The following is a 27,658-nucleotide window of genomic DNA, read 5'->3' as shown; positions in this document are numbered from 1 at the left end:
TGTACAGTTTGAGTTTCCCAGTCTCTCAGCATCCAGCTGCTAGACATATGTGGTAACTAACACAAAGGCTGTTAAAATGTACTTTGCATGCATGAAGGAGGCATTATGACACTGAAGTTTGCTTTCAGCTGGGCTCTAAATTTGTACGTGCATGTGAGTGACTGTGAAGTGCTGCACATTCTCAGAGCAGCAGACCGCCCTATTCACAGTTTTGTGTTCATGTCCAAAAGGTTACAAAGAAGTCTGAGCATATGCACAGCTGTAAGTATTCATCACCCTAATGAGGGATAATGGTATGCACTGTCATCGGTTGGTAGGAACACACAGGTATAAACAAGCCCAACTGATTTTTCTTTCCAAGTGAGGCAAGAGCATGTGGATAAAGAAGCTCGTGTACTAAGGCATCAGAATGAGGAAATGGGAAAAAAAAAAGAAAAAGAAAAAAATAAGAAAAAAAAAGCTCAAAACAAGTAATCAAGTGTCTCTAATGAACTACCGAGCCCAAACCCAACCAAAACTCTTCAAACTGTCATTATATCTTTTAGCTCCAGAATAGTACAACACAACTTCTCTTTAAAGTATGGAACTAGTCCAGGCCTTTTTATTTCTTCCCTGACTGAGATAATTCCATTCAGTGTTCAACCTAATACCATTTTGGGCAGATACATTATGCTAAAAAGGAATCTTTAAGTCTTGTCTTCCTTATGTGAAAAAAATAGTGTATTACCCAACCTAAAGAAATCTATATGATGTCAACCAAAATGAAAGCCAGTTAGTTCATAATTTGAACATGTTAACAGGCAAAGATGACATCGTGTTCTTAGGATACAATGAAGAGGCTTTGAGATAGGCACAAATGCAAGTTAAGCATTAGTAAACTCATTTAAAAATGAGTTTCAAATTCTCAGGATTTGACGACTTGGCTTGGAAAACTACTGGGTATTTCAGCATCACAAGACTCTCAGGAATGTTTGCAGACATTTGAAAGGTAACTGTGATATTTCTGGCAGCAAATTTGAAAAGAAATATCCTGCAAGTGCTCTGTTCTTGCAATAGTTACAGTTCCATTTTGCTGGAGAAGAGCTACAGAGCAGCATTGGCTAGACTTTGGTGATGCTACTTTCTGAGCTGGCTGAATTTCCAGCTGAATGTCATGTCATATTTGCTATTTCAATTATTTTAGATTCAAGTAAAAGCAACTGGCTGGCATTCACTACAGACATTCAAATTCTTAGGTCTCTAATGAAAAGTGGAACAAAACTACCACTATTTGTTTTCTCACTGGAATGCCTGGCAGATGTAACTAAAGGTTTTAATATTTTTTTTTATTATTAGATTTTTTTCTTTTTTTTCTTTCTTTTTTCTTTTTTTTTTTTCAATTAAAGAATGGAGTTTTTCCTTTAGAACCAAATAAATGTCTCTATCTTGGCTGTCTGTGTGGTGTCCCAAAAGGGAAGATGAGAAGTCTCACCAGACCCTCCTGAACTGAAGGCTGTGCATGTCATTAGGAAAAGCAAGTTGTGGAGAGAGCTTTCTCCACAGAAATTCAAACTGAATGGCAGCGGGAGCTGAGCAGAGCAGACTTTACAGCTAAGCAGCTGGAAGCAGGATATGTGGACGAATTCTCCAAACCCGGGAGATAAAAAGACAACTGCTCCAGCCCCGTGCAGGCTGCAATGCAATGCCTTAGCTCAGCCTTATTTCTCACTTCCCAGTTCCTTGGAATGACAGAGGGGGATGAAGCATGAGAGGCAAAAACGGGCTTTGGGGGAGGAAGGGCATTAGCGAGAGAACTAGAGCATCTGTTGCTTGCACCCAGGGTCTTTCAGACACGCAGACTGGAAATTGGTGTACATCTGGGGTGGGTGTGGGAGGGCAAAGGAAGTGCGTTGGAGGAGGCACATCGCAGGAGGCTTGCAGCACAATGGGCTGTTTGCTGCCCTTGTTGCCAGAGGGTGCATGGGATCAGCTTGGTGATAACCCCACAGCCTTTCTGAGGGCAATTCTGCCTGGGGAGCAGTAGCCCTGGCTCCTACAGACAGAGCAGGCACTGCATTGCTCTCTCTCAATTAACCAATTTGTTGCCTTTCATGTTTGGTCAATGAGTTACAGTGTATTATGGCTTCAGTGGATACAAACTAATTAAGGGTGAACGAACGAGCAAACATTCCTTTAAGTTCAGATTCCTCATTCGAGCGCCGGGATAGCTTTGGTATCGTGCATGCAGGGCCTCATTCCAAGAGCACTGAACCCTTCTCCGGTCAAGAAATGTCATGCACAGCATCTGCATGCTGTATGTCACTCCTCTCTAATGAAGAGTCCCTAGGCCTGTGTTCTCTGTTCAAAGCAACAACACATTCATAACCATCAGCAGAGCAAGAAAGCCCACGAGATGTTCCCAACAGGAAAATAAACAGGCGACGCCCCTGCTTTTATCAGTGACTCCAAGCACTCCAGTCAAATGTTACGTTTAATGCTGCAATTCGAATCTTCATGTCTGAGGTGAACGTTTAGTTTTCAATAAGCTGCCAAGTATTCCCACAAGGTCTGGTCTCCCTCACTGCTGACAGTGAGGGACACCTCTGGGGGCAAGATGAGGCATTTCTGGTTCAGTATCTCACATCAGAGGACATCTTATCAAATGTGAGACTCCATGAGGGAATGAATATATGTCAGCATGTAGGTTGGGGGACTCGATGGAGCGGTGTCTCATGCCCCTGACTGGCACAACAGCCTGGTGGAAGTGAAGCACAGCAGAAGCATGAGAGAGAATTGTATTAGCCTGTGTATTTGGCCTGTGCCAGGTGGAGGGCCCAGGGTATGGCAATGTGTGGAGGTAATCCCACCTCCCCTGTGAATGTGCTCACCACTGAGGTATTTTCCTCTCCGAGGTGGCTCTTTCTGGGAAAATTTCCCCCCTTTTCCTTAAATCTCTTTGTCTGGTATGTTACTTTTCCCCTCAGGAAGATTTTATTAACATCCCACTGGAGGACGTTTTAGCAGCTGGCCTACAGAACATATAAATCCCAACATGATAACAAAACTCCTGCAGAATATATCTAGCTAACTATCTTTCTTGCTCAGGGAGTCCTATTCTATGGAAGTATTTTTTTTTTATTGTTATTATTTTTATAGTTACTTATATAATCTTTTTCAAAGGAAGAAGTTGCCACATACCCGTCTCAGCATTGACTGGTAAGTGCTGTGTAACCATGGTGTGCAAGGTAATTGAGTGTGATTTTTATCAATAAAAATGTCATGTACTTGTGTGTTGGACAGTGTTACTATGAACGGTTTAAACTCAGTGGCAAGGGCATGTAGCAGTGGCTCATGAATGCTGCATTTACTTAGATGGCTTTGATTTAACACATAAACACAGTCTAAACAGCGTATGTGTCTGGTTCAAGAAGATGTAATGGTCTCCATAGAAGAACAGCTCTATATGAATGTTATTTTCATTTTTTTGGAGTAGCAAACAGTTTGACCAGCATTTAGCAGGCATGCAGATAATGTACAGCAGTTTCAGTCTCACTTCTGCAAAATATTTGACCTTTTTATTTTACTTTAAAAGGTAAGTATACTGGCTGTTTTACAAAACATTTTATCAACATTCAGTGCATGGTTAAACCCTGAGGGCTCAGTCTGTACCGTGCAGGGCATGGGCTAAGAGGCACTTTAGTCCTAGGACTGCAAATCAGTGAGTGGGCATGATGTGTCCATGTATCCACATCATTGGCTGTATTTTGCTACCACACAGCTGGAAAAACAATGAATAGCTTACACCCTGGCAGGCTACAAAATCCTACTGCCTTTGCAGCAAAAAGATAAAGGCCTTTGTAAGAAAAGTCCCATACTCCCATGGCCAGCCTGTCTTCTCACTATTGATAGCGCCACTTCACCCCAAAAATAGATCGCTTGTGTCTGGTGCATGTCTGTGACTGCCAAGGGCCAGTCATGTTCTGGTAGGAACACACATGGGCTTGCAATAACAGTACATGGACCCCATTAAGTTTTCTTCCTCAGACTTACTCCCAAACTTACTAAAAGCACTCATATGAGAATGGCTTTGAATCTAAATAGGGTGGGTTTGAGGAAAAATTGGAGCTGCAATTTTGCCAATTACACAAAATAACATTAGACTTTTCCCTAAGATTCAGTCCTAATATGTCAAAGGGTAAATTCTCAAGTGAGCTCTCTCAACTCTGGGATTAGAAGCCACTATTTTAAAAATAATTTGTATTTATGTTTTGCTTAGGATATTCCAAAGTTTTCCAGGAGCAATTACCCTGAAGTCTGTGACTTGGTTAATACTGACAATGGTTATGAAATTCTGAAAGGCTAAAGAATTATGGCTTACTTCTGCTTCTTATTTTTGGAATTATAGCTTATTTCTGTCAAGGATACAGTCATAGTCATGTTTTCCCAAAATGGGAATGCAATTGTTTAACACCTCCCTAGTTTTTACAGTATGTGAGGTTAACAGTCATTTTTTATACTGCCTCTGCCACATAACGCAGATGTTGTTGCTTTCAACATTATTATTGGAGTACAGCTGAAGAATAATTTTAGTGCCGTTTTACATAGTTTCTTTCATGTGCTGGTGCTGCAGCCATCAGCCAGACAAGACATTTGACTAAGCAAACTGTCAGTTTATTTCACACATCCATGGGACATGAGTAAGATCTGATTCCAAGTTTATGTATGAGATGTCTCCAGTTTGTTCAGTTCTGTGCCAGACTTGCTTTCCTCATTAGTTTCCCTTTTGCTATAATTGGTAGATTTTTGACAAAACAACTTTTAATCTGAATATTCTGAAATGTTTCTTCAAAATAGAAATATTTCACACAAATATCTCAAGTTTTATGACATCCAAAGATTTCTTTTTAATTGGTTCTTTTGAAACTGCAGAATTAATGTACCTCAGAAACTTGGCTATATTACCTGTAAGATGAGGTTGTGCATATATGTTGTATATCGTCAGCCTGTTTGTATACATGTACACATACAAAAATGTCAGGCTTTTCTGGAAGAATACAGGCTAAAGAGGTGACTGTTAAGTCCTAATCCAGTATTTGGTGCAGTGCTGGGTTTTCATCAGACCCTGTTTTAATAGAGAAGGGACTTCAGTATACTACAGAAAGCACATGAGGCAATGCACTTGCATAACTGGATCAGCAACTAAGGGCTGAATATGTCTTTATGGCAGAGCAGTCTGCCCCTGGGACACCAGCATCCTGACAGTAAAGACTTTGTCTACCCCTTGACTGAGAAAATTCAGGCTAAAAGAGGGGCAATCCAAAACACTCAAGACTTTCTGCCTGGATAAGAATCAACCAAGAACTAGAATCCCTTGAAGTCTCTTAGCAGAGTGTAATTTGTGTGAGAAGCCATCTATTTCAAAAGATTTCCTGTACTGTGTTCCCCAGCAGATAGTGCCAAGAGAAGGCGCTTACAGCATCTCAGTGCTTTGCCTTTTTCTTGAAACCTGTGAGTATGGGAATGGAGGAATGGAAGCTGATTTTTAGAAGCATGATCTGAATGCCTCCAAAGCTTCAGAGTGATGGCTGCTTGTACATTTGGAGAGAGGAGAGGGGAATCTATCTCTGGTATAGGTCTATGAGCCAAAATGATCTAGATATGAAATTGAAGAAGGACATACAAAGAAAGGGTTTTCCTTCCCATCCCCAGAGGCTGAGACACTGGGAATATGGCAGTTCACAGTTTATTGCTTCCTGGCACCAAAACCCACAAATGTGACAATAATGCTATATGGATTATCAGCCCAATTTATATTCCAAGTGTGAAATGTCCAAATCCCGCACAACAGGGAGCCTTTCATCGTTTCATCTGTGTGCAATGAATGCAGAGAATAATTAGTGGAATGAATGGAAAGGCTTTGGACTCAATTTTAATCCACCTCTACCCAATGGTAATAACACCCCAATTCATTAAGCATCAGATGCACATTAGTGAAACACAGTGGCAACTTAATTCAGCTGGGAAGGGCATATCTCTAGGGAGAGCTGAAGCACGCAAGCCCATCATTTCTCCATAGGCAGTTAACTTTAATTAGACTTCTCAAATCAAAAATTCGCACTTACCTTGAAAGAAAACGTGGGAGTATAACTTCTTAAAGCACCTTCCAGTTGCATTTTTAGGTGGTTTCCTTGTCCTGAGCGAGTTAAAACAGTAGGAGCAACGAACATGTTGATGGAAGACAGTTCAGTCTCTGGAAGAATGTATTCAGGGAACCTGTGCAATAGTCAGAAAAGAATTTGTGATATTTTTAGGGAATATTATTATTAAATTTCACAGCTTTATTTATTCCTCTGGATCGTTCTGCTCTTGCTCTTGTCACTTCTGATCAAGTGCTCCTTCATGTGTTCGTTTTCTCATTTATTAAAGGCCAAACAGTATTCTGTTTACCCAGTTCCATGGGAAAACACAGAGTGACAGATTGCTGTGGGCCTTGGGTTTAAGAACTACAGCCTGAAGTTTCATTTCCTTCTATTAAAGCAATAAGTGGGAAGAGTGAGCCAATTTTCTTTTTCTCTTAATTTTCCCTAAAGGTTTCTTTAGTGTCTTTAGCTTAGACAAAATCTAAATGGAAAACACTCGTGCGATCTGGTTCTTGTTTTCTTGGTAAAGTATCTTGGAACTTGGCAAGTGCAGGGAATGGGGGGAGAAGTTAATTTAACTGATATCCTGCTCAGTTGGAATCTTCTTGTCTTCTCAGTTTGCAGGTCTCAGTTTGCAGTTCCAGTACTGTAAAAATTGGCCATTGCAGAAACTGCTTATTAATTTTCCCAGGGTTTTGTGTTGCACCCCTGACTTCTTCAAAATTCTCTGGGATACTATGTGAGGGCGAGCAAAGAAAACTAGGATGCAATGCTCCCAGGGTCTGTCCTTGACTCCAGAGCTGACTCACTCCTCAGTTCTCTGCAAGACAAATCTTCTTTGCCTTGGCCATAGCATGCAGAACGAAGGACACAGAGTAACTGTTGTCCCCAGAATAGCACAGGCACCCTATGGCCAGTCCAAGGAGAGAAAGCAGCGTTTGAACAGCAATCCTCACTTCCCCTTTGTTTCTATACAAAAGACATTTGTGACTCAACAGCAGACATAATAGATCTGTGTCACTGCTGGTAGTTTCAGGGAAAGTTGTTCCTCTCTTCTGGGTCAGCTGAGAAAGCAGAAAGCTGGGGAGCCTGCTGCTTCTTGCTCCACCAAAAGCTGGAAGAAAAGGATAGGCAGGAGTTCCTGGCACCAGGATACAGGGTATGTATTCCCCTGAAGATATAATCAGTTGAGGGGGTTGTGCTGGCACCCCCAGCTCTGTCTGTTCCACATGTTATCACCCCCACAGACCTGGCCTGAGCAGTCCCTTGTGGACTTCTTCCAGGGATTACAGAGAGAATCTCACCCCAGCCCAGCTTTGAAGGAGTGGCTCCTGCTCTTAGCCCACAGAGGAAGCAATGTACTGTCTGATTTACCTCTAAAACTGCCTATTTCCACACATTGAGAGAATATAAGAATTTATTTCCAAAGAGAATCTTAGAGAGGAAAATTAGACATGGCCAGGAGAACCAACAGTATCCAAACTCTGTCTGACAAACGCAACTGGAAAAAACAAACAAAAAAAACCTGCCTGAAGATCTAGCTATTACATTGCTTAATAAATCAGGGGAAAAATAATGCTATGTCTCTCACTGAAAACAATCATTGGACTCCATTTTGAGGCTTGGGTTTCTCGCATGGTATCAATATGCCACAGCTAACATAAAGGAAGACATGGAAGTGTAGTCCAGAAGGGATCGATTAGGGCAGAGATGTCGTTCCTTCATTACACTTCCTGCACAACTCTGTGCCATCCGAGACCCTTCTACCACCAGCCTTCTGACACAGGGCACATTGGGCACACTCAGCAGACATCAGCTACCTTGTCCAGAGCAAGTGGCCAGGTTTGGTGTTTGTTGTGAAAGGGTAAATCACTACCTTCCATGTTGTTCCCACTGCCACATAAACCACTCCTTCTGTAGGAGCCCGTTCTGGGAAAAGAGTGGTTGGGGCTGCATATCAGGGAATGAACATGCTGCTGCTCTGGGTCTGTGACCGGCCCTGGGGAATGTTTCTTGTCTGTCCTTAATGGTATCAGACATTTCTGACACCCATAATAAATGTTTTTCCTATTCTGATTCCTTGCCGCATCGCTGTATGTGATGTCTCCCTGAACCTTCTCCAACCTGTCATGCAGGCCATGGATGTCGCAAGAGGTGGGGACCCCGGATGCTGCAGCAAGCTTGGTTTTCAGTAGTTTTAGTCTGGCAGCTTTGTCCCTCTGTATGGGCTAGGCTGAGGCGCTACTAGGGGTTAAAGCCTTTGGATGTGGCAGTGATGAATGGAGCTCAGCATGGAAAGCACCCAGGTGATGTTAGGGGCTTTTGAATTCCTCCCCTTTTTAGCATTTCACTCCCACAGGAAAGCCTTGAATTGAGCATGATAGTTGTTGTCAGTGACAGGGAGGGCTGTTTATAAACATGTGCCAGGGAAAGGCAATTTAGGGGACAATAACTCTGCGGACCTCAGAACTTCCCTTTTGTAGCTGCCCTTCTGCAAACCACTGCGGGCAACTAATGGGCAAAATAAATGAAACCCAGAAGCTGTTCTTGCCCTTATAGCCCAGGCAGGGGGCTGACAATCCCTCTTTCTCCTTCTCAGAAGGCACTCCGGCTGCAAGGGTCTGAAGCCAACCTCTCTCTTTCCCCCCTGCAGGCTGCAGAGGCCTGTCTTTCTTTCCCCACCTCCTCCCTGCTGCCCAGCCCCATCTGCAGATCCTGGGGCTGGAAATGGCTAAAAGGACAAAGCAGGCTTCCCTTCCCAGCAGGAAGAGGAAAAGGCCTCTCTCAGACAACAAAACCGGGCAGCTTGATTAATTGGGGGATGGCAGGATATCAGGCAGCAGAGCTGCTGGGAGCTCAGGGAGAAGGGGAGCCTCAGGGGGCTGAACGCTGCTTTTCAGTGCCCTGTGGTCAGCTCTGGGTGGGAGAGAAAAAGGACCTTTCCACAAGGAGACCTACATAACATCTTCGAGATCCTATTATTAGCAAGCACTCTTTAGCCTTCCAAAGCATCCTGCAGCCCAAAGCATCAAAAGCCACTCCCCCCAGCTGTTAGATTACATGCATAATTAGAGTCTGCAGATGCTAACGTAAGGAACGGATGTCACTTTCGATACATCATGATAAAGGATGAAAGGCTTTTTTGGGGCTTCAGAATGGCAAATTGTTAGTCTTTATTTCCTCATTGATTTTATCCTGTGGAGGTAGCAACCTAGCCCCCTCCATCAGTTCATACTGAATTAAGTTTTAAAAAGGGATGGTGCTCAGAGGCTATCTGAGGATAAACATTTTGCCTGTGGCCGTTGTGCGAGTGGGCAGTCAGAGAAGAAAGCACCTGGGATCAACCCTAATGTGGCCTCTCAGGGACACCACTCAGCTTTGCCATCTTTTACAGGCAAGGCCAGGCTGCAGCAGCTCAGAAATGCCCCAGGGGAAACCCTGGCACACTATCACACACCTCTCAGTGCCGTGGCTCCCCTCTTCGTCCAGCCTCTTACCTCCTTGTTTGACTGTATTTGAGCAAGGCTGAAAATACCCTAAAATCTCATTTATCCTTTTTTTTTTTTTTTTTTTTTTTTTTAAAAGGGACACATATTTTGCATATCATCCTATGGGCATGTGCAATCTCCTTTTTCCTCTTGTGCCGCAGCCGCAAGAACAGTTGGTGACCCATGATTATAGGCTTTAACTCAGCCTGGCCAAAAATAATTTGGAGAGTATGGATTAGAGGGCTAGCCACCCTACAGAATTTTAAACTGCTGAAAGTACTCACAAATGTGTCTCCAAATCAGAGAACATTGAGCCAGCTTTATTTTGCAAGAGGAAAGTCATAGCACATTCCTTTGATGGAAAGCCTTCTGAACACTAAAGAAAGGAAAGGCAGGCAGGCACATTTTAAAGACATGCTCCTTTTTATCATTTTCAAAATGAACACTATTAATTTAACATTCACACATTAATTTTTCAGAAGCTTTTATTTGAAGCATGGGGCTATAATTTTGTCTCAGATTTCTGGTGACTTGAGGTTCATTCTGTTTGTTTATAACATCACCAGAAACACTTGATGGAACTATCTCTGTAATTCATGCTGCCTTGCAATTCAATCTGCCTCTTCAGTATATGGGAAGCCTCTGTAAAAGTCACAGAGGTAATTGCACTATTGAATTTGTACTGCGTGATTAAATGTGTGTGTATATGAAGTTTGTCAGGAACAAAAACAATAAGACGACATTCTAAAGAAAACTCTCACATACATAAGCGAGTGGATATATTTCTCCTGATGCTGACATTTCAAACAATCATAGTTCAAGGCTGAACAAAATCAGTAACAGACTGTCTACTAATGCATTCACCATTTTTCTTGACTTTCTTTTACCTTGCCCAGAGACTGCATAGTAACCGGCACTGTATAGACCAGAGAGCATAAAGAAAGCTTAGAATAGGTGACAATAACATTAATTATAAAGTACTAGAGAGAAAAGATGCATGCAGGGAAGACTTATCACTTTAATTAATTTATTTTTTTCAATTCTCCTGTCCTCTGAAAGAGAACATTAAGGATTCAAATTGCCTGTATTCTTTGTACACACACAATGCATTACATATTATTTGCATTAGATGAGCGCTTTTTTTTTTTTTTTTCACTCTGAGGAGCCAAGGACAGTATAAAAACCATTTAATGTGGAACACTTTTTCATTTTTTTCCCTCACACTTTAACTGCCGTGACATCAAAGATGATTTCCCAATGAGCATTTCCCAGACCATAAATGAGGTGCTGAGAATAGCTTTAATAACTTCACCCCAACGTCTGCTTCCATATCATGCTAATGCTTGTGCAGGTTGATGACTGGGGCTTTCACAATATCACATCTCTGATCTCTGACTGCCTATGTCATCCTAAGCTTGCTTTTATTGTTAGCAATAAAGAAGGAAGCAGGATGCAAACAACAGAGCCACATAGACTATGTTTCTGTTTTGAAAGGAGGAGAAGAATAATTGCTGCAGGCTTAAAGCAACTTCCCTTGTATACATATGCCTTCCTTCTATATTGGTGTAGTTGTTAAAGACATGTCTATAGTGCACGGCTAGTATGCTTTGTGGTCCGAATACACCAGAACTTGTTTTCAAGTGTCCTTACTAGAGTTCCCCACTCACAAAAAGGAGGATAAGATATGAAGGCAATGCATGCCCTTGTCTCCCCCAGCACAGAGATGTGGTGGGAGACATTAGCAGACCCTGCGAGCTGGGAAATGCTCTCCAGTATCACCATTTAGAGATTACCAACTCACAATGACAGCGTGGCTCTCCAGGCTGCTGGCTGTCACCCAAATCTTGAGCATTGAAGATGACATTCCCTACAGGTAAACTGCTACTAATATTTGTTTTCTGGTAGCTCCAAAAGAGGGTCAACATGTTTATATGACATGAGATGGTATTATGTTCCTGCGTTTCTGAGAAATAATTATTTTCTAATTTTCTGGGTTAGAGCGGTTAGTGTATTTGTTAGAACAGCTGCTGTGGTAGGTGGCACATCCTACCCGTGTATGCAGTATGAAAGTAGGGCCTCACCTTTGTACCTCTGAAGTAGCATTTTGGGTAGCTGCTGTCACTTAAGAGAGTGTTTTCTGTGAAGAGCTTAACTGATGTTAACTCAAATAGCAATAGTTACCAGCAGGTATTTAATAAAACTGAGGCATTCCACATACACAAAAAGAAAACAACATATGCCTTTTGGATCCTACAGATGGAGTTTATGGGATGCATGGTCTATGCCCACTAAAAAAAAACACAACAAAAACCAACACACAAGTATTCCTTCTCTCAGGAATTTACTGCCTCACATAATATTCCTTCTGAAGACTGATACTAAACTACTTATTATTTTTCATGCAAGAAGCCTCTTTCACAGTTCCAATTCTCCTGGTTATTGACAAATCTCTTGCCATTCTCTTACATCCTATATCCAGTTACCCATCACTGAAAAACAGATTTAATGATATTCTGCCCCTTCCTGGCTACAGAGAAAAAAAAATGATGACATTAGCTGCTGTGAGAAATACATATGGAAGCATTTATGTTGAAAATATGTAGTCTTGATAAGTGTGTTTTTTTTTTTTTCCTATATTTCTTTCTAGTGAGGAAAGACAGGAAGACAGAGGGGGATGAGGAAAAAGAAGATACATCAGACAGAAAACAATACAGCTACTGCATTCAGTCTGAAAATGAATTAAATTCTGGACTCTACGCTAGTTTTCTTTTTTCTTTTTTAAATAACAGAAACATTAAGAATCTTTGTAAAACACACATTGACCTTCATCCTTCAGACACAATTAACATATTCATTAACAACTGTTGTATCTCAACCTTGCTGGCACTAGATGTGTACAACACTAATGTCTACACCAGAGGTAAAGCTACCTTTAACCTTGTGGCAGGCAACTGGGAGGATGTATGACATAGCTTCATTGAACCTGAAGCATTTGCAAATAGTTCTTTTTTACTGATTGCCTTTTAAAAAGTAAAGTAGCATGCAAGAAAATGTTTCACACCTTGTTGTCACACCACTGATGTGACCAACTCAGACGTATTTAGAAGGAAAGAGACTTTTTTCTGACAAAGCCATTTGCAGAAGAGATCTTTGCTAGATGTTTGACACAGAAAGACTTCTTATGAATCTCTGGAATGAAAAAAAAAAAAGCCCACCATATCAAGACCAACCCTCAGGTGGCTGTTCTAGCTTAGTGGAAGGCTGTGGGACTGAGGCAATTTATTCTTTTAAACCATGGTCATAGGTACCAAGTGCAGGCAAGAAAATTTCTCCTACCTGTGCTGGTTCACCTGCTGTTCTGGGATTGGAGCATGCTAGTGATTGCAGGCACTCTGAGCTCAGGAAACAATCTCACATTTTCTGCTCTGGTATTCTGGTCTCACCTGAATCAAATTCTGAGGATCCTTTATACACAGACTTAAAAGTCAAATGCATTCATAAAGGCACAGCATTGCTCAAGCTAAGCTGCATACATTCATATCTAGATGTAGTCAGATGGCTTCCTGTCATTTACTGTTTTTAAGGAATTTTGTCCTGATGCATGTGCTACATATGCAGCAGGCTGGCTCCATTTGCAGCTGAGGTTTTATCCTATTTTTCAAAGGTCATGGCAACTCACAAGGGTATCGCTCATTCCTTGTAAGTGTTGCTTCCCCATTAAACATCCTCTTTCCTTCCACATTCTCAGCTGAAACACGGTGAATAAAAGGACATGCCAATGATCTAAGCTACGCAACAGAAAGGACACTACGCTATTTGTCCCTGTGGATCTCCACGAGACCCTACATTCAGTAGTGCTGGAGTAAGCCTACTCTCCAATATTGCATGTGAACATTTCCATAAGCTGCCTTGTAGGACAGTCGCTAGTGAACTGTGACTGTACAGGGTAGGCTTTCTTTGTAAGTGTGGCAGGAGCATGCACTCTGTTATATCTGAAATTCCCAGGCTGGAAAGCCATGCAATGCTAGGGAAGCACTGTGATAAATTTAGCAAGTGATAATGTAAACAGCATGGAAAAAATGCATGTTGTACTGGAGGGCACAGGCACATATGCTAGCTGGGATATTACTGAACATTTGGGAGCAGGATTGCTGTACATTTAAACTTGATCCAAAGACTTGCATGAGCCCTCAGTTTTATGCTCTACAGGTCATCCCGCAGAAGTCTGCGAGACTCCGTGCAGTCAAATGCTATAGAATTATTTATTTTCATAAGGACTGGGGATTTATAGGGTAAAATGTCCTTGGCTTCACCTCCCAGATAGATCAGTAATGTAAATAGGCTGTTACTTTTACTTTTGTCAGTGATTAATCTGCCTAAGGAGAACCCTTAGTTTCTCTGGTAAGCTTTAAAATGTCTTTGTTGGTATTTGACTGACGTGCCACTTTTCCTGAAACAGTAAAAACTCAGTTTGCCAGAAACCAGTGAACAGTCTCACTCCCTTTAATTTGTGTATTTGTTTTCACTGTCAACTCACTTAGATGTCTAAAAATTTGGCCTCATATTATATTTTCCTGCAGCTGCATTCATATCCCCATCCATAAACTTGATGCAAGTGATTTTCTCAGGAGGAGGATATTTGAAATGTCACAGATAGTTAGTCAAATTGCTAAACTGCAAGCATTAACAGGAAACAATTATATAAACTCTCAAACTGTAGCCAACCCTGCCTGTGGCAATTTATTTGAACTCCTCTGTTTCTGTGTCTGTTGCTTTTCTAATTGTCTTTAACCGGTAGTTTTATAAAGATCACCCAATATTTTCATTGCATCCTTATATTATACTGTAGACAGAAATGCGACTGCTAATTCACAGTTCTTACAAGTATTACTTTCTTGTCATTGTTTTTCCACAGTGACCTTCAGTGCCATTTGATTTTTATTGACAGAATGATATCGCTTCCTCTTGTAACTAGCCATTGTTCAGAGCTGAGCTGGGAAATACCCATGCAGTCAAATGCAGTAAGCCAAGTGTACAGTGAATGTGTAACTTTCTTCATTAAATAATCCTTCCACAGAGCTCATCTACTTAAAGAAAGCAAGGTAGTCACTGTGCACATATACATGTATGCATATATACAGATACCTCTATAGGTATGTGGATTTGCACACTCCTGTGCACACACGCACACTGGGATCCAATTGGTACTTACAATACTTCTCATTTCCTTCTGGAGTTGTTTGTTCTTAGTGACATTAATATGATAAAACCCTCTCCCTTAGGATATAACATCTGCACTAATATTTTGTTATCTATGAGATAAAATGAGAAGACCATTTTTTTATTATTATTTTTAAGAGATTTTCAGACTACAAAACTGGTGAGAGGAGAAATACAGAGTCTACAGCTGAAGGATCTATTCTTAGTTTAAATCCAATTAAAACTGGAAGCCACTGAGTTAGAAGACTTTAAAAATTGTAGTGGAATATTTTGGTGGTACATGGGTAGGGTGATGAAGTGAAGAGGAAGGATGCGACAGGGAAACAGAAGGATGCAATAACTGAAGTCAGCATGGAGCATCATTCCTAAAACTTAAACCCCTCAGGGACTTTATTGAGTTTGAGATCTAGACTTGAACAAATTGCAGGGTGTAGAAAAATTTCTGAAGTAGCTATATCCTTTCTCACCCTCATCCCAAAAGAAGCAAATTTCTCAGTGCCTTGAGAGAAGTAAAACCATAGTATGCTCCAGCTGGAATGAATGGGAGCCTTTGCAAGGATTTCAGCAGATTATGGATTAAGTCACGTGTATAAACATCTAGCACATGTAATTTTGTAAATCACTCCTCCTGTTTTAATGACAAAAGAGCACACTTCAGTTTCATGCAACTCCTTTTGTACAAATTGTATGACGAGAGAACATTCTTTCACTGTTAGCAGGAAGTTGCCTTGTTCTGATTTTCTTGTTTCACTCATCTACCTCAGCAGTAAGAGACAGCAAATCATATGCGTTTTCTCATGTATAATGAACAAGTTTTTTATAAAACCAATGAGCTCCTTGTTTATTTCTTGTGGTAGCTGGTGTCATTGCTAATTGTGTTAATTAGTTCAAACATGTCCTGCTCTCTTTTGATGTGACAAAATATAATGTGAAATGGTATTGTGAAACAGAATGCACAAGAATCCTCAACAGTTGATTCAAGGCTATGCATTAGCATCAGAAAGCAACTAGTTGTTTGAACTCAGATAATTGGTAGGGTCATAGTTAACCTACTGTAAAGAAGGGGAACCACATCAATTGGACAGAAACTTCCCCATCAGACTGAAGCAAACACGTGGCAGATAAGGCCTTGATAATTCAGAAGGATGCACACTGACAAAAGGAAAAAAAAAAAAAGGTACTGAAGAATCCAGAGAAGGAGTTTAAGTAGTCATCTTGGTGAAGGAAAGTATAGGAAAGGGAGAGGCTGAGTAGTCAAAAGGGCAGAGGGAGGGATAGTATTTTTTCTGTCAACATCATTGTAAAGAAAAGAAAATGTCAGTGAGATTGATAGGAGGAAGATGAGAAAGAGAAAAATGTCTGGTTCTGTTAAACACTGAACAGTGAACTGTGCCGCAAAGCTCAGCTACACAGCAGAGATACTATAATGGGTATGAAAGGCTGGACTGTTCGTTTGGATGAGAAGATGACAAATTGCTAACAACATGAGACTTGCTCTTGTTCAATTGCATTTTAATAACATTTAAGTGCTCAGTGCAACTGGCAAGAGGCACAGAACAGAAATTACCTTACAAAAAATCATCTGCCTCAGTATCTGTGACTGCCAAGCAGGGAGAACACAACAGCAGGGTAAAAGATCAGGGTGCCCTTACTGTTTTTAAACACAGTGCTGTGAATTCCCAGATGCACACGGATGTGGTTAAGGCAACAGGCTGACTGATTTCAGTACCTATTTTTGTCAGAGATTCTGGACAAAAGCTACTGAGGTTGCCCAGAGACAGAGGGAGCAATGGCAATCCAGCACCATGCAGGAACCAGACCTGCGCTAGCCTCTGGTCCAGCTTCAAAATGAAGCTAAGGAGCTTGCTTTCTTTTCTCCCCCGACCCCCCATTGATTGAGGTCCAGATCATGTCTCCATGTTTTCAGGGATAGGAATTCTTTAGTAATTGGTTATAAAAATAACCAGAATAACAATGAAGGTGCAAAAGCTGTCCCCCCTCTTCCTTGACACAACCATCTTCCCTGTCTTGTTCTCTCTCTGAACACATACAGAAGAGGTGCGATGGCATTCTGGCTTTCATTCAATATAAAGTTAGTCTTTTCTTAGTGTTTTGGATGCACAAGTTGCTGAAGAGGAGGGAGAAAAGATTGTGAGACCGTCTGTACCAGTCCAGCTTTGATTTTTGAGGTGGCATTCTCACTTCTTTTGTATGTGCCAAGAGGCACACAGCAGGAGACCACATCTGCTGATGCACTGTCCTGCAAAACACTTTTTCTGGTGCAATAGCCCAGATACTCTGGAATTTAACTCTGCTGCAGACCCAGTCAGAGAACACTCCACATCCTTGTTGGCATGCCAAATGTGGACAGCATGTTAACTTTTGGAGACTTTATTGAGAAAGGAAATTCCATGCCTGCCAGAAAGGCTTGGAGATGCTACACATCAGGGCTGCACTCTGTTGCTCCACACTGGCAATGAATGAACACAACTAGGCTAGCACCATTTTGGTACAATATCCACATCAAAATTAAGGTTCAGTACATGGCATACAAATACTCCTTCAAGTCTGTTAGAACTTCAACTGCATGGACTGAATACAACTGCAATACCTAGCTCTTCATGCTGAAAATAGTCTGTTGTGTCACCTGTGAGAACAGCTCATACTGTAATTACAATATTCACACACTGAAAGCTTCCCAAAATCTGGAAAACTATGAAGAAAATAATAATATATATCAAATATCACCCACCAGCCAACGAAATGCCTAAATTCTCCCTTCAGCGTTGCGCTGAGCCCTACACTCTAGACAGAGAGCATCCAGCCTGAGATGAGAGGCAGGAGGTTTGAGTAAGCTTTATGGTTCCCTTCCCAAAGACATTCAGGCCCCAGACAGCTCTGTGTTTGAAGGGGGTAACAGATTTCCCAGTGATGTGATAGCTTTCATCAGCAGGTCTGGGGCTAGACAAAAGAGCCAATACCTGTCCCAACTTACACCTCCGACAGCCCTGATGAATCTAGTAAGATTATGCAGCGTGTAAATCAGGGCAAAACCTGACCCCAGAGTATTCTTTCACCTTCCTTAATAAAAAAATGGGAAGATATAAGGTCTAAGCCATATTTTTCCCTGTCACAGCCATGGAGCACATACCAACATAAGCCAGTCTTTTTTTTCTGAAGGAATATTCCACGCTCAAGTCCAGATCCTCAAATACAAAGGCAGAGGAGAGCCATCCGTTTACAGATGACCGCATGCCTACCAAGGGCAAGTGCAAAACCCCAGCACTTTAAGCCACACTGGGTTTGTGACATTCCCCGAAGGCTGTCTCATCAATGGGAACAAAATATAAGGATAATGATTCAAGTTCTGAGGGAATTTTTCTCTGATATTCTTTCACTTTTTTTTTTTCTTTTTATATACTGCTGGCATAATTCACTATGAAATACCTTTTCCATTACTGCACGCACACTGTGGCAGCCTTTCTTGGAAGGTTCCCTCCGTGCTGCAGAGCAATGTAGTACTAATGGGATTACTCACAGGGTAGAGCTAAGAGTTTATATAAATCTTTGCAAGACTGGGGCGTTAATTAACAGCTCCCATACCCAAACCCAAATAATGAAACATAATAGCATACACATTTCCCCAAAGTTTTCTGGATTCCTCTTGGTCAGAGCACTGGTGACACGGGAAGGGCTCTGCAGGAGCCCAAGCTCCATTTGCTGCCACTATTGTGTATAGCTCAGGGACCTTTTTTTTTTTTTTTTTTTTAAACACAAGCACGATATTGAGTAGTACCGAATGTGTAGATCTGAAAGTCCGACAGAATGCATTTAGAAAGTAGTTTTCTCTAAATAACTCTTTGAAAAATACTAAAGGCGTTTGCAAGTGTTCCCTGTCAAAGTCCTGTATCAAGATTTTAATTCAGAGGAGCATGCTGAGGCACACAAAACATAACGATAATTATTATTAAACAAACAAACAAACAAAACCCTCAACAACTTAGAAGTTTGCTTCAGTTTGGAAATGGAAAAATGTCCAGTTTCCGTTCCAGGTTTCCTTCCTCCTCACACCCTGCTCTCCCCATTACAAGGCAAAGGGAAGGAAGCGTGCAGGGACATATTTTTCATCCTCTTTTATTGTTCTTTTTCTCTGACATGTATAAACTTTACTGAGCTGGAATTCATTTTCAATAGAGTATTTTTTTTAAACGTGCTTTTGAACATTTCTGCTGGGTTACAGTCTGTAGAATGTTGCTCTGTCTTATCATTTTAATGCAAACTGCTCTCCCTCTCCCTTAATGTTATCTTTGATGTTATTTCTGAGGAAAGTAACTTAAGAGAACTTTGCACTGGGCAGATAAGAGAAGCAAGCTGTGGCACTTGCAAGGTTTTAACAATTATGAATAGTTTCATTCTGTGATTAACCTATTCCTCCCACATCCTCCCTCTTTTCAGTACTGGACCAAGAGATGCCTTTGAAACTCTGTGGAGATTTATGAATTCAGTTAGGAATGCCAACTCTTACAACTTGCACACCAGCATTAGACAAAACTGAGGAAGCGTTCACATTGCCTAATGCAATATGGAAATCAATTATAACCAGACACAACACATGCCAGCAACTGCAAAATATGTTATGAGAGAAAGGAAAACTGTAGGGACAAATTATGTAAATAAACTATACAGGAGATATGTAACTGACTAAAAACATGTTATTTGTGGACTCCTAGCAAATTCCCCAGGGAATCGTTAACTATGTGTAAAATAAGGAAGATTATTTCCAGGTTCTTTTCCCTATTGTATCACTGTTCCCATTGTCTCATTAATTAACACGCTTCTCACACTTTCATCTTTTTTCTTCAAATTATCTCCAGCTAAGAATAAATGAAAACTACATTATAAACTAAATTTTATGTCACTTGCAATCAATGGGAAGTGAAAAAGAGAAAGTCAATGGAGTACCTTTACATGCACTACAAATAAATGTTAATGACCAAATATCCTCAGTTGAGCATTGTCATCATTTTGAGTTTGGTGCCTCTTCTGAAAGCAGGACTGGAGAGTTAAATCTGCCTCTTCCAGGGTTGAGTGAAACCCTGAAAAAGCAAAATGTCCTTTCTCTACCCAGAAGTGTAACAACCTCCCTGGTGGAGCAGGAGAACTGGAGCCCGTACCCGGTGGGCGTGTGCAAGGCTGGGACAGTGCTGAGCTGGGCAACTGGATAAATTTCCCTTCTGCTGGGAATCAAAGCCCAGCCCTCAGAGTAGGCATTTTTCAGTGGAGACCAGTCAGATATCTGGTGGGGAAGGCAGCAATGAATTAAACCATGAGCACACGGCAAAGATGGAGGGAGGGAGGGCAGGGGCACTGGGGACACAATCCTGCCCAGCTAAAGGAGGCTCAGGAAACTGAGCAGAGTCCTATCCATCTTCCAGAGATGAACTTCCTGAAGAGTCATGACTGCACACAGGAAGCACCCAAGCAGCAAATTCTCCCACTTAAACCCAGCAGCAAAGAAGAAAAACAACACCCTCACAAGACTCCGTCTGTATGTGGTTTTTGAAAGGTGATGTGCAAATGTCATCAGAAATGACATTTCAGAGCTGTAAGATGCAGTGTAGTTCCTTCAGTAGTGCTTATTGACTGGCCATTCACAGTCACATAGCTTCTTGCTTGCCAGCACCAAATCAATGAGATCTGAAATACTGTATGTGCATAAGGGTTAATCCCAAGTTTTTTTTTTTTTTTTTTTTTAAAGCCCAGGAAACATCCAGTATCCCTTTGCTATTCATCTTCCAAGAGGTATCCCGTGCAAGGTGAATGCTCAAATTGTATGTAAGCCCTTTCTCAAAGATGCAAGAAAGAATTGGTAGGTACTTCATATTAGGCTTTATATTAAATCTTCAAGTTTTTCCTTAACTAATAATCTCCTGAAAGTTTCTCTCTGACACACTGTAGAGGCAGGAAAAAAAAAAAAAAAGCATAATCCCTCATCAATGGTATGACTCTAGTATAGCTATAGATGCACTGTAGTTTTTCAGTTTTCATGAAAGACCATCAAAATGACCGCTGCTCCATGACTTAATAGATCCGTCTGACAGTGGGGCCCGCTTTGTTCCTATTGTTTTCTCATGATCCAGAGTATCTGGGTGCAGACTGAAGTCTTTCTGACTGGGCTGCAAATGCCTCTCAGAGCAATTTCGAGCTGAAATTATCCAGACATTTATCCAGACATTCTCAGGACTGTATCAGCCAAATGGCTATCTCCCAATGTAGAATTGAAAGACTGATACTGAACAGATTATGTTTGGGAGAGTCAAAAGGATATAGAGCGTATTCTTCTGTAAAATTGGAATGTAATTATGACTTCTGGGGCATGGTAAAAATAAATTATAGCATTTGTCAAATGTTTTGAAAAATACTATTTTGTATCCAATCCAATGGGCGTGCAATATTTCAGTAAACACAACAGTGCAATTTCATAATGCCACAGCAGATACGAGAGTATGAATTGCCATGCTGGAACAAAGAGTCAGTCTGTCTTCATCTTCAGCCCCTTTGCACAGTGAATATGTATAACTCTGTAATGTGTATTTTACAGCAGAGCACCTTCCAAATCCCTAGCAAAAGCTGATGAAATGAATCATATAAAATAACTAGATGACCTGAAAGCTTTCTCTCTCTCTTGAGATTTATTTATTTTTAAGTTTGTGTGAACAGGGTGTGACTTATTCATAGCTCTGTGCTGCAGCTACTTGGGGTATGAAGGTTGGGGTGATTTTATTTATTTACTTTTAAAATGCAAGCATAGTGGTGGGCTGAAGATGAAAAAAGAAACAGGGAATCTCAGCAACCACCATAAGAACCTGTTCCCTTGTGGACTGAACAAACATGTGTCTCTTGCAGGACTGCTACAGGTGAGCAGAAGCACAGGCTAGCAGGAATCAGCTTGTAGGTTTCACATCTGAAATTCCTAGGAAATGCAGGAACTTTCCTCCTTGGTGTGTTTTTTTATTTTTATTTTTATTTTTATTTTTATTTTTATTTTTATTTTTATTTTTTGCTGTGTTGGGGGTTTGGCAATGTTTAAGCTTAGGATAGGCACTAAGAAGAAACTGATATAATCCATCAGTGTTTATAAGCTTCACTTTCTCCTACCTTCTGTTAACATCAAGAGAAAAAGATGAGCAGGAAAAGGTCTGAAGCAGCACTGAATCTGGCATCTCTCTCCTGTGTCCTCCAGTGTCCAAGATATAACCAAGTCAGAAAAAAATGAGTCATGCTAAGGTGTTTTTAAACAGAATAGAGACATTCCTAGCTTGTGAAGAAAGAATTAAATTCTCCTCAGAATAAGTAAAAGCAACATTTTTCACCACGGATAGCTAGAAAAGGAACAAAACTGCACAGCTTGAGCAGCCAGCACTGCCTGACTGGTGTTCCCTCTCCCCCCACAATGAGCCTGTACCCACTGCTCTGCTCCTTGCTTCCCTCCTGCTAGAGAATAACAAGCCTCAAGGACACAGGTGTGCAGCGATATTAAAAATAGACACTGCCTTTCAAAGCAACCCCTAAAAGAGTCTTATCACAGAAATGAGCCTCCACCTGGGTTAGCCCATCCATTAAATATTCTGGTTTTCAGAAATGAAATCAGGCTTTTAGAAATACAGCTGTCTCCTATATAAGGTAACACAGCCCCTGTTCTTAGAGGAAGGGATGTCTTCTTCCTTCCTTCCTTCCCAAAATAAAAGCACCACGGACAACTTAAAAGACAAAAATGTAAACACAGCTTTTGTTAACTTATATAAAGGAAAGTAAATACATCGAGACCAATAAAAGATGAAGAAATTCATCTATCTGATATAATGCTTTGATGACACCCCTTGGTTGCTCAGACAAGAGTCGTAGACTGGTGTATTTCACATCTCATAGAAAAATAGCAAAACAAGACCAGAGATTTATGTTTAATCACTAAGGAACAACATTTAGAAAGATGAAGCCTGGAAATGAGTCTTCTATTGAACTGCAGAAGGACCCAAGTTGGAGGATTGCACAAAGGAACCAGAAAGCGATGGAAAGTGAAGGGGAAATGAGCAGAATTAGATATAAGGAGTGGCAAATGGTGGGGAGGAAGGTTGGCATTTCCCTCAGGAAAATTACTTAGAAATATTAATATCTAAGAAAAACAGTAAAGGAAGAAGACAAATAGATAGAATTGCATAACTGAGGTATAAGATATCGTATAGCTGCATTTGCAGCTGGTGGAGATTATGTGTAACATACAAGCTGTTGCCAATCCCTTTGATGAAACCAGTGCTCCCTTTAAGCTACACTTAGAAATAAATGAGCTGGTGACCGCTTACCATTAATCTTCCGAAAATCACAAATGAAGGCCAACAGTTTTCTACCAGCCTCCTCATGAAAATACAGTTGAGGTTAAGATCAAAACCCCCATAGTCTGAGCAGGAATGCCTGATTTTGACAAAATCTGTCTGGAGTGGCAGGAAATGAAGGACAAACCCAGGATTTAAGCAGGTGCCTCACTGTGCCTGGCATAGACAGCACACCTAGGACTCAGTGTAAATTTCCCCCAACTCTTGAGGACATGGTCCCTTCCCCAGAACCTCTTCCTCTCTCTTCTTTCCCCTTCTCACCAACAATGAGAGAGGCTCCAAAGGGCCAAGCAGAGCCCTTGAAGTGACTGCAAAACTGAGGTTCTCAACACCAACATCTCCTCTTGGCTGACTTACAGTTTCTCTCTTTGCCTTTCCCGTTTGTGCTTCCCCACTTCTTAGACTGGTCTTCCCCGTTAGGCCGGGTTAAGCCTCTCTCCAGATGAGATGGAGTATGATATTTAATACGGAAAAAAAGAACACAGCAGCATAGAGACATGAGAGCTTGAGGTCGCTCTCATTCACACAGATGCAGAGTCTCATGAGAGACTTGTGGGTGCTGTCTGAAAGAGGTGAGGGACAGCAGGCAGGTTTTCTGCTCTTGTTTGGCTGCCACGGTGCATGGGAAACAGGAATTTGTGCATTCCTGGAGAGCAAGCAAGCAAGCAAGCTGTTGTGAAGAAACACCAAACTCATCAGCCAATTTTTTCCCCCACGTTGGGACAGCTTACCAGACTTTGAAGTTTCACTAACCAAGGAGTATTAGTGTGCTGTGACAGCTGGCAACACATTCCAGTGGGTAAGTGATGGACTGGCTCCATAGAGAGTAAAATAAATTATGAAGTGGGTGAAATTTCAGCCCTCTGAATAACAGTCAAATGATTTCATTGGAATGGCTGTGTCTGGCAACGTATTCAAACACATACATCTGGGCAGAGCACACAAACACTCCTATATAAAACAGCCTCATGCATGGGAAGAGAGGGAGTTGCTCTTGCGTGAGTCCAAGGCAGAAGACAGAGAGAGGGGCTTTTCAAAATATGTTTGCAAGAAAACCAGCCACTTATGGTTCTATATACACGCAAATATCGGAGCCAGCAATGAACACCTTATGTATGTTACCTTATGCTCAAAAATATCTTCATGGTTACTCAAATGTTCTGCTTAGCCTAGGGGATGTCATCTACTGGCTGCATTGTCAAAGCACCAGCATTTCCAAAAGACTGAATTTTTACCTCGGTGAGCACAATTTAATGGATTTTTTTGCACCTGGAAAGATGAATATGCAATGCAAATCAGAGCCTATGCCTGGGAGTTTTCTGACAAGCAAAATGAAGTCAGGTGTCTAAGTCCCATTTGGAATTAAATAGGATTGATAACACCAGCCCCTCAGGACCCATGTGTTCAAACTCTCAGACCCACGCCTCTTGAAATGACCAGTCTGTGGCTCTCAGTACAGAGTGAATAATATGGAGTTAATTGCCTTGATTTGTACCTGAGACTAGGAGGAGGGCTGGTGGTGGGGATGGAGAAGGAAGAGGAGAGCAGCTTTTCAGGTCAGGAGCCTTTTCTATTTGTGTCCATGAAGCTGTATATTCTGAATGTACCATCAACAAATGGTGAGCAGCCTGCTCTGCTAATATTCGTTGTTGTACAGGATCTTATCTTCTCTTTTTGTCAAATATAGTCATCATAATTTGTTTTGAACAGAAAACAACTGTGGAGCTTAGTTTTCCAGAACTCATAAATATTTTCAGTCGGTGGATGAGACCCATAGAAGTGCACAACACTCTTATGAACAGATTTCATTGGAGGTGTATTCACTTCCATCTCTTGTCTACTCCCATTTGAATAGCTGACCAGAAGTAGCTAATGAATGTGTTTTCACCAATACAGAAAACACATGTACGAGGAATTTCTGCAAGTTTTACATTTGGCCACGGAGGCACTAAGGTCTTTAGCAATCCCCATCAGTGCAAAATCGTCTCCATACTTCCAGTGATCGCATGGGCTGTGTGTGCTGGGCTGACCCCGCTGCAGAGCAGCTGGCTCCTCGTCTTTGCCCCCTGCACTGGGATGACACTGAAATCCTGCAGCTTCGTAGCTTGTGGGTCAGCTGGCTGAGAAAGAAAACTGCCCTTGGAAAAATGGCTGCAGAGCTTGTAGCTGCTCACATTCATTTTGCAGTGGTTTTACTCATGGTTAGCCACAGCTAATGGATATATTGACTGAAAAAAAAATATAGCTTCTTTCTATTGTTTTATTGCTGTGTTGCAAGTTCCATCAGGAACTTAACCTTCAGGGATAAATCATTCTTGGCTCATGTGACACTGCCCCATTTTCTCTCTTCATCGTGCACTGGCATGATGACTTTTGTCTTATTTCAGTCTAATTCCTTTCTCTGACATAAGGTAATTACTAAGTCTTCTTTGAGGAATACCTGTCTGTAAATACATGCTTTTGTTTTGGATTCATATCTCTGATGCTTCTGCTACTGAATGCCTACTAAATTCAAAGCCAAACTAAATCACAACAGATTTTATGTTAGCTCATTAAACAACTCAAAGTATATGTACTTCTGCAAAATCCTAGAGGACTAACAACATAAAATCTCTTTTGTGCCATCAAATTTCCAAGTTTAAAGTCTGAGAAAAATGTTTTGATTACTTTTAAATGGTCTGCAATGAGGAAAGACTAGCAAACAAGAAAACAATCTTGAGGTTAAAAAGCATATGAACATTTTAACGTCTTGTTTCCAAAGGTGCTTATTTATGTATTTATTTTCCACTTTTGAAAATGAACGGATCTCTTTCACGGTTAAACAAGAGGACTGAATAGTCCAGAATAGCTAAAATATTTCAAGCTGACTTGCAATGAAACAATGGTTGGGGTTGAGGTTTTTTTTTATACATATATATTCATATTTATTTTTACTAATTTTCTTTCCAAAAATTTCAGCTATCAAATTCAAAATTATTCTTCAGTGATCTCTGCCCTTATTTTTTTTTTCATAGAATCATTTATGCTGCCAATTTCCTTTGCTATATTGTGTGTTTCAGTTTCTCCTCTGCCCTCTTGCTGTTAGACCTCCTGAATATCTCTCCAGCTAGGAAGTCCTAAGATCATGAACTTGCATGAATGCTTTGATAGTAATCAGGAGCACTGAGAGCAGCACTTCTGTTTATTTAAACAGAACATGTAATTATTATCTTTGGGATTGTTGCAAGAAGAAAAAAAAAGCATTAAGATACTATTGGACCCCATCCCAGCTCTGCTGGAATTCTCCGTGGTTTTTCAGGGTTTAAAATTACCAAGATGTTAATTTTCACTGAGAACAGTCAGCTCTGGATAAGGAGGTACATCTGTATGCTATGCTTTAAGAGAGTAAATTACTAGAAACATTCTGAGGGGCATTTGCTGACATTCAGACTTGCGAAATAACAATGGGGCTGTCACATTTGTTTCACTCTCCATCAGCTCTCTTCTGTAACATGCCTCTCAATTAAGCTCTATTCACGACTGCGTTATTTTTAGCCTGGTTTCCAAAGGAAACACAGTGCTCGAGACCCCACTGTCTGTCTGTCTGCTTATCGCTGTCCCCATAACAAAGCACTACTGCCCAGTCACAACTGAAATTGACAGTGGGGTAAAAGTCTCCAGGATGTGAGGTAGCGGCGAGTTTCCAGAGAGCAGGTGGCTGATCAAGAGGCTCAGCTGCTGCCTGGTTCCTGGGGCTGGCCAGCACCTCAGTACAGCTGGCATGTGCTCCAGTCACAGCACCAATTGCCCCGATGACAAAAATTGCTCACGGGCATGGGGAAGGGACGGGACATCCATACATCAGGCCTTGTTGCTTCCACTGCCCTAGCTGAGACCCGTCTGGGTGGAGGGATGAGAGCTCATGGGGCCAAGCTCAGGCTGGTCCCAACCTGGCTGTTTCCTCCTGGGCTTCCCTCCCTGGAATTTCTCTGCATTTTTTGTATCTATGCACAAAAATGAACCTTCCTGCCATTATTACCACTTTGCATGGCTTTAGCTTTCCATCTCACTGCATATTGCCACATATGTTACACTATACAATTTGTCATTGTCACAAACAGACTTCATTGTGCTAAGGTGCATGTGAAATGCTCAGATTTCCCCCCCATTCTTGTGTTTGCCACTTGGTCCAGCTTCAGTCATTCCATCTTTATCAGGAAAAAATATAAACGTGAATCCTAATCCTACTCCACTGCTGGTGCTTCGTTAGGCAAAACATAATGATAGAGAGAAAGAAGATTGAATTTACACCAGGTGTCTCCTGCTACACTCACAGAGGGTGAAAACCAGCCAGCAGAAAAGTCAGTATCTTGACTGGCTGGGCAGAAATCAAGCTGACAGGGTAACTAACCCCAGGTGTGGCTCCTGGTGTGAGTCAGGAGGCATCCATCGTCTCCATTGA

General features: G+C 41.3%; 2 long non-coding RNA genes across 2 annotated transcripts in view; one reads left to right on the top strand and one right to left on the bottom strand.

Annotated features, from left to right (window-relative positions):
- Window positions 1-44: 44 nt before the first annotated feature.
- On the top strand, window positions 45-12,461 carry LOC121069744. Its single transcript, XR_005819591.1, has 3 exons — window positions 45-261; window positions 3,160-3,195; window positions 12,255-12,461. It is a non-coding gene; the product is annotated as an uncharacterized LOC121069744 (long non-coding RNA).
- Window positions 4,934-27,658, bottom strand: part of LOC121069743 — a 45,379-nt gene continuing 22,654 nt past the window's right edge. The window contains exons 2-3 of the long non-coding RNA XR_005819590.1: window positions 6,102-6,252; window positions 4,934-5,101 (exon numbers count right to left, since the gene is read on the bottom strand). This is a non-coding gene — a long non-coding RNA (uncharacterized LOC121069743). The remainder of the gene's footprint in view (window positions 5,102-6,101; window positions 6,253-27,658) is intronic.

Source organism: Cygnus olor, chromosome 4 (genome assembly GCF_009769625.2).
Source record: "Cygnus olor isolate bCygOlo1 chromosome 4, bCygOlo1.pri.v2, whole genome shotgun sequence".
Lineage (NCBI taxonomy): Eukaryota > Metazoa > Chordata > Aves > Anseriformes > Anatidae > Cygnus > Cygnus olor.
This window is presented reverse-complemented; position numbering and strand designations above follow the sequence as displayed.